At 37.7% G+C, this 13686-nt stretch overlaps 1 protein-coding gene across 21 annotated transcripts in view; it reads right to left on the reverse strand.

The window, feature by feature from the left end:
* Positions 1-13686, reverse strand: part of PLEKHA5 (pleckstrin homology domain containing A5) — a 238691-nt gene that overhangs the window by 147415 nt on the left and 77590 nt on the right. Inside the window, exon 1 of one of the 21 annotated variants that reach the window (XM_073877910.1) lies at positions 5913-5999. The exons of the other annotated variants lie outside the window; for them this stretch is intronic. The gene's annotated coding sequence lies outside the window, so the exon portion shown is untranslated. Of the gene's footprint in view, positions 1-5912; positions 6000-13686 lie in introns of those variants that run through there. 21 annotated transcript variants of the gene reach the window in all.

Below are 13686 nucleotides of genomic sequence, written 5' to 3' on the forward strand. Positions count from 1 at the left end.
TCATAGTTCATCTCAACTGGGAAAAAAAACCCGAAAGATGCGTGCTAGACAGCAGACAAGCTATGTACCAGACATTAAGGAGACCAGGAGAAGGTCCTGGTTACTAATCCTAAACCTTTTCCATTGGAAACTGTCCATGCTAAATGATGGCTAAGGGGAAAGTTACATCTGTATTAAATTAGTCATAGATCCTGTGCTCAAACTTGTGGTTTGTGGTTTTCTATCTTTACAAAGTAGATTTTAGACTTACACTTCGAAACGTCAGTAATAAAAATCATAGAATATTTGTAGGATTTTACTAACATATGCATTTTCCAATAAAGATTCTCTATATTGCATATTCAATGTCTAGTCCTTTACACTGGATTACACTCCAGTGTACATGGCTTACTAAACCACCAAAATACTGATTCTACATTAAAGCTTCATAAGAAACCCAGTCTATCTCCATTCTCAGAGACAAAAGAAGATCAACACTGAATCTGCAGAAGATCCTGGGGGGGTCAAGCAACCAGCCCATCTGAGGTTCCTAAGTAGCTCAGGGTATGAGTCCTCACTCCCGTATCTGTTAATATGTGTACCCTCCCTTCTAAGAATAAATGAGGATTTGAGAACATGTGTACTCATTAGGTTACAGCAAGGAAAACCGCAGTTAATCAGGTTTCATATTTAACAGGTGCCAGAATAAGAGCCTCTAAGCTGATAGTTAATCAAATGATCCATTTTTAAAAATAAAATCAAAACGAAAAGTCCTTAAAGTGGGTGGGCAGGGGAGCAGCCAACAGATATTTCACTTTCCTATAAGTCTGATGTGTTTCACTGAAGAGGCAGAAGGCTTGAGACTCAAGTAAAATAAGGGAATGATGGCCATTCTTTAACCTCCTGAGCAGCATTCGGGGTAATGGGGAAGAAACAACACATCCTGAGGGAAGAGAAAAAGTTAAGAAATCCATTTCAGGGCCAGTGAGCTGAGGAGTTGTGGAAGAGAAATCATTCTGGAGTTATTATCGTAAACTGAATTCAAACCGTTTTAAGGCTTAACCCCTGTAAGGAAAATTTGTGACAATTTGGCAAGAAGAGCTTGCCAATGGTTAGTCACTGGAAGGAAACAAAGGCATTCTAAGAACTGCAGAGCCGGAGGGGGCTTGTTTGCATTCTAGCATCAAGCTTAACATGGGTGGGAGGAAGTGATTTCTGTTTGGAAATGATGTAAGGCTATTATTGTTACTGCTGCTGTTGTTATTTTAACTTTTATTCTGACCTGTAGTCTTTACTTTCTATTACTCAGGTAGATGACACCTCAGGAAATCTAGGTTATAGGAAACTGAAAATGTTTATTTTTTTAAAGACTGTATTTATTAGAGAGAGAGCACAAGCACGGAGAGGGTCAGGGGGAGAGGGAGAAGCAGACTCCCCGCTGAGCAGGGAGCTCAATCCCAGGACCCTGAGATCATGATCTGAGCTAAAGACAGATGCTTAACTGCCACCCAGGTGCCCCAGAAACTGAAAACGTTTCCAGTGAGTTAGGCAGGACTGAACCTGCGCATGTGGCTTACTGAAAGATAAGATGCTGGCAAAGATCTGGATATGTAAGTCCAGGAGTAATGTGGAGAAACAGCAAAACAAACTAAAAAACAGAAACCCCAAACCCTGATTCCTAGACTAAATGTCTGAGCTACAGATGCAAGAGAGGACTTGATAAAAGGCTGCTGAGAAGAATCTAGATGAGAAAAGAACCAGTAAGTCAAGAGTGACAACTAAGAGATTGTGGATGCAAGTTCAAGACAATGTGAAATCGAGTGGGAATTTGGGCACCATCAACAAAACATTGAGGAAATTGCAGATGGAGGTTAAACTCACATGAATTTGCTGAGTATCTGTTTAGTGGCCATCTATTAATGGCCTAATTAAAGAGATAAGTTATGTCAAGTTAGGGTAAGTAATGACCACTGTATATATACTTTTGATGTACCTGTCTTAGATCATGGATACCCCTGAGAGCTCATTAAAATAAAGTAGTTTTATATCAAGCCAGCTAGCTGACTCTGAATTTGCCAAAAAGCCATTGTTAGAAGAAGGGTATTAGGGAGAAGCTAATGTACGAGGGCCATGGCCCCAATGACACAGTATTTGACGTGTCTTTCCAACGCCAACCTATGCATCCATTCAATCTCTAACAGCTGAACAATCTTGCTATATAAGGGCTACAATAGGCCAGATTTCACCAAATTTTCAATGGATGAGCCAGAGAGTTCCAGAGTTCTGGGGTATAAGTAATTATAATATTCTATCAAGGTCAGCAAAGAATTATTTACAGTTTAAAAGAAAAAAGTGATATTATCTGCTCACTTACGAAGATTACAGTATGGGATCTAATAGTTTTAATGTGTTTCTTAATAATGGTATGAAAAGGGTTTTTTTGTTGTTGATTGGTATCATTAAAATCTTTTTTAAATTTAATTTTATTATGTTATGTTAATCACCATACATCAGTAGTTTTTGATGTAGTGTTCCATGATTCATTGTTTGCGTATAACACCCAGTGCTCCATTCAGTACGTGCCCTCTTTAATACCCATCACCAGGCTAACCCATCCCCCCACCCTCCTCCCCTCTAAAGGGTTTTGCTTTTAAAGAACAGCAATCTTCACAAAAATAGAGGCCACAGACACAGAAAATATAAGCTCTAAAACAGTGGTACTGATATAGATTGAAAAGCATGAAAAAAAATTAATTCAATAAACATTTAGTGAGGCCAATTGTGTGCCAGGCACTGTTGGGTTTCCACTAATTTAAGAGTTCATATTTCACTAAATGTGATTTTATTTATAATAACATTGTTTGTATAGTAATATGAACACATTTGAGGTATTTCTTTAGCCTAAATATTCATCACTTTGTCTACCAGGCCAAACACAGCTGAAACACACAGGTATTTAGCAATTACTCTTATAAAAAGTTGGCTAAGCAAGTGAGACTCTTTTAACATTTTATCATGTATTGAACACTTTGTGAGTGACATGCTGGGTTCTAAATTAAATACTCATAATCTAAAAGAAAAACATTGATGTTTCTGTTTACTACTGAAAACACAAAATGGAGAAAAGAAGACACTTGCCTAGAGTCACAAGTGGCAAAGCTAGATTAGAACCCAGGCCCACCAGATTACAAATACTCTACTTATTTGCTATTACAAACCATATTTAAAAAATTAATTTGTCTCTCTATAGGAGTAATCTAGGAGTAACTTTAAGAAAATGGAAGAAAATTGTGAGAATTATAAAAATCTTTACTTGGTCATATCGCTCCCCAAATCCCTCACATAGTGTTTACTGCTTATACTTTCAGTGTTTGGGGGTTTCAAAAATGTAATTTTAGCTTATGTCACTAATACTGTTCCTAAATCTAATCATACCTCTAATCGTAAATTTACATTGTATTTCTAAGATTGTTCTTCTAAATGTAAAATGAGAAAAGAACTGAGGCAATTTTCTGGAAGATCTAAGCAAACCCATAATTCTCCCACTTATCCATGTATTTCAAAGGTAAGGGCTCCAATCAGGATTATTTAAATGTTTGCTATGTGTTTATATCATATATTGGTTTTTCTTTTCAAAAGTAAACCATATTTCAGAGAAAATTAAGTTCTAGAATAAAGTTCTGAACAAGACATTAAAGGCCAAGAAGTTCTGCTATGAACAAGCCTTTATGGCCCATTATTCCCCAAACTTACTTGACCACTGAACCCATTTTCAGGTAAGACCACTTGGGATCTTTAAGCATTACTGAACTTCACAAATGTTAGGGAACTAAATTATCCTTAATTGGTAGATGTTAAGTTAAATAAGTGAGTAGGCAAACTTAATGATTTGGAAATGAAAAATAACGGGTATGTGCTTCATCTTTAGAACCTGGCAAAGAAACCCTTGTTCACTCTTCTCTTCATATTTCCCTCCTTTCACTCTCCCAGTATTTCTCCATATTTTTCTTTAACAGACCTCAATTGATTATCGATTTATCTCTAATTGAAGATCTATGATTAGAGGCAAATGAAGATCTATGATTAGAGGACCAAATACATAAGAGAATAGTGTAAAGTATAATTCTGCCATGAAAATTTCATGATTATTCACAGACTAGAGTAAATATGTATTAGCAAATTAGTTTCAAATCACAGAGGACTTCTACATTTTTATTTTTACACATTCAAAATATTTTTTAAAGATATTATTTTTAAGTAGTCTCTACGCCCAATGTGGGGCTCTAACTTGCAACCCTGAGATCAAGGGTCGCATGCTCCACCGAATGAACCAGTCAGGACCCCCGAAATATTTTTAATTAAAAAAGAAAACAGCTGATAGAGGATTCTGTAAAAGCAACACTTGTTTGTTTTTTTCCCCCAGTGGCTACCTGTGAATGGCTTACAGCCATCATGAATCTTTGCAATAGTCCCAAGAAGTCATCTTATTACTTTAGAAATCAAAATGAGTCTCCTATTATTACCACAGTGAAGTACTATACTGAAAATAAGTGGAAATAAAGAGTGTGCCTGCTTCCCAAGGTCACACGAGTGAGTCAGTATGTAAAAGTGGAACAGACTTCTTGAGTACTGTCACTTAATCCTCATCTCTAACTGCTAACCCTCCCTTTTCATGAATATACAAGTTTAAGCATACACCCACCTCCTTCACATGTGCCAATCCTGGAAAATGGCATAGTGGGGGCAGTTCACAAAATAAAGCTATTTCAGGAAAGCATCACATAAATGCCTGGCGTTTGAAGGCACTAAGCCTTTAGTATTCCCCTCCCATTCCTTCCACCCCACCACATTGTTTTTCTAGAACTCTTTAAAACACCTTCTATACCTCAAATTCCCTACCTGACATGGACATTTCCTAATAAACATGATTTTTGCCCAAGGAAATAAATTTGGTAATTTTATGCCTTTTCTTCAAATCTTTAAAACATAATTTATCTCATGCAGAATATGCAATTTTAATTTCCAGAATACCCTGAAGATTTGGCTGCCAAGTTTATCTATGATAAATATAAATCAAAATCATGTTCATTATGAAATAATAATGTATAGACTTTAAATATTATTTGATGAGAACATAATATGGAAAAAATGCACAAAAACTTCCCTCTTTAACTTCACGGTAAAACATGAGCACTTGGATAACACAAACAACCACAAAACATTTCCTAGCAATCACCATGATATGAGCTCAAGAGAAGTAAGAAGAGCCCAAAATGGCAAAACTATTATTATACTCCAAATACTTCCACAGCTACTTCAATAACTAAAAACAGAACGGATTCTAAATATGAATACTGTGTAACTGGAACATATTTCACAAAGTGTTATCAATCTCATTTTATTTTCGGGTACTGTAAATGACCAATTATATTATAAAGCCAACTGATTTTTGAATCATCTATATAAAAATATGTACATATAGAATTACATATCCTCATTGTCTTTCAAAAATTCTTGCTTTTATGCTAAATGAGTCTTACCCACTACTTTTTTTAAGATAAAATGTAGAAATGTAAAAGTAAAAATTACAATTTCATCAAAATACAAGAACAAAAATGCTAAACTGTCCAAACAGACAAATCCTGAGCTCCCTCAGCACACAATTCTGCCAGCATTATTCAGCACCAGTGAGCAAATGAAATTTGTGGAGAACACGAAGGAGTATCATCATAGCAATTTACGAACTTGTCACTTCAGAAATGTACTGAAAATATTTCAAAAGAGTGAGATCTGCGCAGCAGAAACAATTTTCTCCCAATTTCAGCTAAGTTACTTGCTACATAAAGCTTCAGCTTAGTACAAAACAAGCAGCAGATATAAGACACAGCCTTGCTAGGAATTACAATATAGAACAAAACAGCTAATTAACTCACCAAATAGCCTTCTGCTAAAACCCTGCCGCCTTCTTTTTGTCTCAGGGCTCTGGTTTCCAAAGACAAATTACGTGCCCCCTGACAGAATGATGACAAAAGGGCAAACGGTGAGCTCTTTCCTGCTCTTCCCACTAAAAGAAAACTGAACCTCACTGCAGTCTCCAAGAGTAAGTACTTCATATGAGCATGCTCGGTATCTAATTTAAATGACTTGGTATTTCATCTCAGCATGTGATGGCCTACTTCCAAACAAACCCAGAGAGCTGCAAATTCAATCGAAGATCATTAACTGCAATAAACTAAACGGAACTGCCAAATGATAATTGATGTGTTTTTGACTTCATGATTTTTGTGGTTCGTTTAACTTGATATGCCTGGAAACAATTATTTCTATACTTTAACAATAACAACAACAACAACAAAAAACCCCCAAATCCCTAGGTTTCAGTATGTCATTAACTATGTCAACACAGGTATTTCCCAAAATACTGGAAATATCAAGACATGCAGGACATGACCCCAAAAAGTAAATCTGACCACTGATAAATTAGGCAAACTATAAGCCATTCATATTTCACTTTTTAACCTCTTATTCTGTACTCCTGGCTATTCACCAACTAAAACAATCTGCAAACTCTCTAGTAGTATTTTAATTTTTCCTTTGGAAATATTAGTAAGTATCAATAAACTGAAATGTTCAGTATCTTTATTAAATAAGTCTGCTATCTTCAAAATATATCAATAAGGATTTTTCTCATCTACAGATTATACATAATAGCATATAATAGATTATATGCTTATATAATAACAGACCTCACCCAAATGTTGATAAAGTGATAAATAGGATTAATAATTTTTTTTGCATTTTTAAGAAAAATTTTTACAAATATGTCACACACACAAATCAACAAAATAGTTTGCATATGTATGCTTACATAATCAAATAACTAATTTGCCTGGTATGCTGAGTAAGTTGCTGCAAAGGCATATAGTTTTGCACGATGGATATATGGTCAAGAAGCTCACGATGACCATTTAAATCTTTCAGGGGAAAAAAAAAAAATCTAGCACAGCAGATGCAGCCCCACCAAAAGCAAGCAGATGATTCTTACGAATCCACTTCCCATTTTAACCTTGGGCAGACAAACAAAAATAGGAAGTGTTCGTACAGTTGACACACACCAAGCTTGGGATAGCAAACCACAGGCAGAGTCGGGCTAATACGTGTTCACCAGGGTCCATACACTAATTTATGATTTTCCTTTCTTCACAACCAGTCTGAGGTCTTTAATGCCTGAGAAGTGCAGAAGTAACCAACTACCTCACACACAAATGTCTCATTTCATGAATAGTAGCCTTGCATCCCCTTCCCTCCTGACTCCAAATTAATCTGGAAGACCTGGGAAAATAAGAAGGCACAAGAAACAGACAAACTCAATGGCAGTAGCTAAGGTAAGGCCCCTCATAAATGGTGAGACAAAATGAGTAAGAGGTTCAGAGAAGTTGTAAAAATAAAATGTTAAAAAAGAACAGGAGAGAATTGTCGATGGAACCACACCTACCTAATTCCAGCACCTTCCCTCCCCCACCAAAAAGGTGTTAAGTTCAAAGAAAGCTACCAACACATCATTTTCTTTAGCTTTCTACCAAAGCAACTCATCATTCCCATTGCCAAGAGCATTTGGTAGGTTTAATTGCAAGGTCTGCGGGCAACGTATGCTATATAAGCATTCTCTCTCAAAAGAAAAAAGCCCAGGAAAAAAAGCCCAGGAAAAAAGCACAGAATAAAAGCAAATACCAAGAGCCATACAATGTATCAAACAAAAAGTGTCAATGTGGATATGTTTTGTGTACTGCTAAGTCTAGTAAGTTTTGCGTACAATAAGGGTCAGGGTGAGGATTCTATAAAAAGAGTTTCTAGAAAACTATGCTCTCTGAAGGAGAAAGGAAAGTTCTTCACTGAAAACAAATCTACCTCTGATCTATAAATATTTACTGAGAACATGTTATATATGAGGCATGGTGCAAGGCAATGCACAGTGGAAACAGAAACAAGGGGACCGTCTCTGTCTTCAGAAGAGCGTACGGACCATGAGGCAAGAGTACGTGACACTCATACAAGATGATCACAGCAGAGGAGACACTGATGGTCTGCTGCGCTGGGGAGTTTAGAGGGATGAGCGAGAGCATTCTGAGGAGGAAAACTTAGAGAAGATTCTGGGAGGGGGTGACCTTTTGGAAATGCTGTAGATGAAGGCTGAGCATCTGGACCAGACGGAAGAGGCAGGGAGGAGGAAACAGCCAGGCTGGGGGCAGACAAGTGGGGCAGGAGAGGGCTGGGAGGTGGCGTGGGGACTGGAGAACTTGTGGCACTGGTGTGAACAGCTGGAAGAAGTGTGGGCTGTCAAAACTGGGAGGAGAGGAAAGAGAAACCACAAGCTAATATTCAGGGAGGATAGAATCTGGAAGCAGATGGCAAGAAGGGCTTTACACCCTGGATAATGGAGGAGCTAGGGTCATGTGCTAAACAGCTGAATGAAGGAGATAACTTTGGAAAGACGGGCAGATACAAAATTAGGTAAAAGAGGCATTAATTCCAGCACATTGGCATCCATTTTTAAACTCACGTTTTGAATTCTTCCATATCACTTAATAGCTCTTTAACCTGAATATTTTCTCTCTCTTAAACATTCAACTTTAGCATTCTGATTTGAAATTGAGGTCATCCTGTAATTACATTTACCTCTGATCTTAATTAGAGGTCCTATTTTTTTTAATCTTTATCTCTCACCACTCTTTCTTTAATTTACTTACTTACCCTCTCTCTACCTACAAAATTTGATAAAATGTTTCCCAAACGCTACTCTGATAAGAATGAATGAATCTGTAAAAATTCAACAAAAGATATAATCTATTTCTATGACAACTGAGTAATCTGTGAAGACCTTACACAGTTCTGGTGCATTGCACTGCACACACACACACACACACACACACACAGGAGGATAGATGGGTCGCTCCAAGACTAAACATACTTGCCATTCACTGGATACTGAACCACAGGGTAGGAACGGGAGGGAGAACGGAAGTGAGTACACAAGCCTTATCCCAATTTGTTGTCATTTTGTTTTTCACCATAGCTCACAACAGAATCATTTGTGTGGCTGAAAAACAACTTAAGGCAGACACATTCAGGGTCCAGAAATCTTTCAGGCTGACCAGGGTGGGGCCAGACATTATGAAGAAACTCTCCACATCATTTTGAGGTTCTTCTGGGAAAGAGCTACTGTTCTAGGCACTCACTAGTGCACAGGGTGAGACGCACACAGAAATAATCATGAAGTACTGATGCTACACAACTCGTTGGTAAAAGATTCCTATTTATTGCTTACCACTTCCTCACTCAGAGATCCTCAAATGGTATTTTAAAAAAGTGGAAGCACTTCGCTTTTTTAAAATATTCAATCTTAATATTAGGAATTCTTTTCAAATACGTATAGTAAGAAAGTGAGCCCCAGGAGGCGTACAATGACAAAGAAAAAATAAGTAAAAGAGTCTCTACAAAATCTGGAGCATATATTTATAGGAATCTTGGGCAAAGGCATACATTTTGCATAATAATTTGTCTAAAAAAACCTGTAAATTTTAAAACATATTTCGTAAAATAAACTTACATATCTTAGTGACTTTTACTGCAGTGGTAAACCCTCAGCATCTACTTTGCATGTAGCAAGATAATAAATAGACCTAATTATACATTATTTTGGCATTCAAATGGTCTTTTGCTATAGACAATGCTTAGACTATAAGAAAATCTCTCGTGCTTTACTAGAAAAACAAAAGCAAACACAAAACAATTTTGCTTCTGAATAAAGATGTAAGAGAAGAGTATTTTTAAAATACTGTATTATGTACGTGAAAAGAAAAACTGAGGGTGGGGCAGGACTTTCCTGTTCTCTACTAAGGGACAGAGCAGTATTTCTTAATGCCTCGTCCCCAAATCAGAATAGTCATATTTTTTCCCCCATCCAACCTAAGGATATTCTTAATCAGTTAGTTAAAATATTATCCTAAGTATTATAGAAATTTGTAACTCTTAAAAAGCAATTTGGTCTCTTTTGTTCACTTATTCATTCAGTCTACAAATATTTATGGTGCATCAACTTTATCGGCACTGTTGTACATATTAGGGATACGGTGGGACAAAGGTACAGACCTCTCACAGAGCTTACAGTCTCATGAGGGAAAAGACTCAGTCAACAATATATAAGAAGAAAGATGGGCTGAGTGAATGGCTGGTCAAGAGAAGTCCTGAAGAGGCAGCACTGAAGCGCCAGCTTGAACATTGGCAGTCTGAGGGTTTGCCGTTAGCACAGCTGAAGAGAAGAAGGAAGGCCTCCAGTGACCACAGTGTCGTGGGGTGAGGGGAAAACAGTTAAGAGATGAGGTTTGAGAGGCAGTCAGTCAACTAGAGTTGGCTTTATAAGCCAGAGAAGGGACTCTGGGTTTATTCTAAGTGCTATGGAAAGCCACTGGAAGGCTGTGGTATGATCTGTTTTGCAGTTTTATATTTTAAGAAGATGCCTCTGACTACAGTGTGGAGAACGGATTGTAATGGGTCAAGGGTGGGAGCGGGGGCAAAGCTGCTATTGTCTGGATGAGAGGATAGTGGCACAGATGATCTGGGATACTCTCTGAAAACGGGAGGAGTCAACAGGGCTTACTGATAGATTGGAGAGGAAGGAAGAAGGGTGAGGGAAGGTGAGAGAGAAATTAAGGATGCCTGCAAGGTTTTTTGTTTTCTGATTAGGTCTAGTAGAAATGATGTGGAGAGGTCAGTGAGCAGAGACTTGGAAAAAGGTCTAGGCGGAGATGTAGATTTATGCATGTGGTGTGCAAAGAGCCTTGGAAGTCAACGAGGTGACTTAAAAGAGAACACAGGCTAGATGCTATGCTTTCATCAATCAATAATGCCGACTATGTGTAAGGCCCTATGCTAGGTGTTTGGTCTATCCATGGAAAAAAACCCAAAACAAACACAAAAATCCAGATCCTTGCCCTCATGGAGCTTATACTCTATCAGAGAAGATAAACGAACATAATAAATAAGTAAACTATGTAGTACGATAGAAGGAGTAAATGCTATGGAAAAAAGACAAAGTCAGGGATGTGGCTAGGATAATGCCGGTCAGGATAAGGCTCATTCAAAAGAACGGGATTGTGAGCAAAAAAGCCAGGCAGAGTGAAAAGGTCAGTGCTAAGGCCCTGAGGCAGGAATAAGCAAGATCTTCTAAAGCAAATTTCACTGCATATTTGAAGAATGGAAGAGAGAGCAGAATGGCTACAGCAAACAAAAAAGAGCCAGTAAAAGAGTAGCCAGAAAAGCAGCAAGAAACCCAGAAGTGCATGATGTCATAGAAGCCAAGGGGAAAAAGGTGTCAAGGACTAACTATGCTGAATGTTGCCAAGAAGTTGAGTAAAATCAGAACAAAGAGGTTCTTAATGTTGAAAGAGCAACGTGGAGTCAATTGAGCAGAGAGCCATCTCCGCAGAAGGGCAGGGAAGGAGGTACGTTTGGCAAGGGGTATATTCATTTCTAGAGGTAATAAGACAAGTTGGCTCTCAGGACTTGACTAAATTCTTGATTGATGGCAGCCAACAAACAAGGATTTAAAAATTTTCACAGTCAATATCTGGCATCCACAAAGTCCAGTCTGCTTATTTTCTCACCCCATTAATTATAAAGCACCCCAAAATCACTACTCTAAGTGATTTTCATAAAATAAAGAAAAGAAAAAAGAAAAAAAAATCACTTGACAGAAGAAAAGCTAAAAACTCATAAGCCAAAGCAGCAGCTTTAGCGGCAACATGATACCAACTACCACTTGTTGAGAATCATTGCAGGTATTGTGGATACAGGACTCATCTTTCTTTTGCACAAGAACATTGTCCGATGGGTTCTGCTGTTCACACTGCATATGAGGAAAGGTGAAAACAGACAGAAGTTATCCAGGGTGGCACTGCCCCGAAACTGAAGGAAGGGGTAAGAGAGAATGCATGTTTTCTCTACTCTGCCACTCTATTCATACTCATCTAAAACAAGAGGGCAAACAGGGGCAGGTTTTCTTGCTTTGTTAGACATTCTTGCTAGCTAGATATGTTAATGTTTATTCTTTACAGTTCTACCATAACCATTAACATTGTTGTACTAACAAATAGACAACTTTCTTGATTTTTTGTCTCCTTCTCTCCTATCCATTTATCCTTTCCTTCATTTTGTAAATACTACTACTACATACAAATAGACACTCTGTATTAACACATTTTAGACAAGTTAGTTTTCTAAAAATAGTATCTTCCAAAATAAGCATCACTATTTACCAATATATCAATGATGGTTGCAGAATTATGTACTTTATTTAAATAAGTTACTAAAATGATACCAGGAATTAGGTTAAGTATCTTAACACTTTTTAAAAAAAAAATATTTTATTTATTTATTTGAGAGAGAGAGAGAGAGCACAAGCAGAAGGAGCAGCAGGCAGAGGGAGAAGCAGGCTTCCCGCTGAGCAGGGAGCCCGATGCGGGATTCAATCCCAGGACCCTAGGATCATGACCTGAGCCGAAGGTAGCCGCTTAACTGACTGAGCCACCCAGAAGCCCTGGTATCTTAACACTCTTTTGGAAAAACTTCTTTCTGATAATTCATGGTTCAATTTTTTTCACTACATATATATAACGATATATAAGATTTACAGTCTAATGACCTATGAAGAGTCAACTTAAAAGTCACTTTTATGTGGTAATTTAAAACTTTTGATTGAGATAGCTCATCCCTAAATTTTTAAAAATTATCACTGACATATAAATTATAATTTGCTGATAACTGAGAAAAGAAAAGGAAGTTTAAGAAAGGGTCACAAGACCTCATGATACAGAAACAAAATCCCATTCAAGAAATTATACTCAAAATATCATTGAGGTCATGGAAAGAACATAACCACCATTTTTTTTTAAGATTTTATTTATTTATTTGACAGTGAGAGACACAATGAGAGAGGGAACACAAGCAGCGGGAGAGGGAGAGGGAGAAGCAGGCTTCCCGCTGAACAGGGAGCCTGAAGCGGGGCTCGATCCCAGGACCCTGGGATCATGACCTGAGCTGAAGGCAGCTGCTTAACGACTGAGCCACCCAGGCATCCCACCACCATTGCTTTTTAAAATCTAGATTGATAAATAAACTTCAGTCATCTCAATTAGTGTATGCAGGGCAAACACCAGATGCTCATTAGGCCAAGTTATATAAACAACAACAAAGAGAAAACAAGATGCCAAAAGTCACGAGAATAATGAATAGGAAGGGCTGCATAAATTAACTTCTGTACTGTGGAACATGTTGTGCAGCTGTTAAAAATAATAGGAGAGAAAGAACTGTGTGTCCTGTCGTGGAAAATATCTATGATGTGTGTATATTATCTTGGGTCAAGGAAGCAGGGAAGAGAACAGTAAATGTTAACAATATGGATAAAGGCTACTTTCACTTTTTACTTCACACCATTTTGTGCTAAACTGTTTTGATACCATGTATTAGTTATGTAATTAACAATAAAAAAAAAGAAAGGAAATGGGAAAGGGAAGAAGGGGTGGGAGGAAGGGAAAGAAAATGGAAGAAAATAATATGAGCTGGGAACAAGATGACAGATTTATGGGCTGGCAGTGTGATGTGGAGGCATCTGGAGCGAGATGTCCCCAGACTGGAGTCCTACTCCAACTA

The sequence above is a fragment of the Callorhinus ursinus genome, unplaced genomic scaffold (assembly GCF_003265705.2).
Source record: "Callorhinus ursinus isolate GAN/ISIS: 27379988/994484 unplaced genomic scaffold, GSC_fseal_2.0 scaffold27, whole genome shotgun sequence".
Classification (NCBI taxonomy): Eukaryota; Metazoa; Chordata; class Mammalia; order Carnivora; family Otariidae; genus Callorhinus; species Callorhinus ursinus.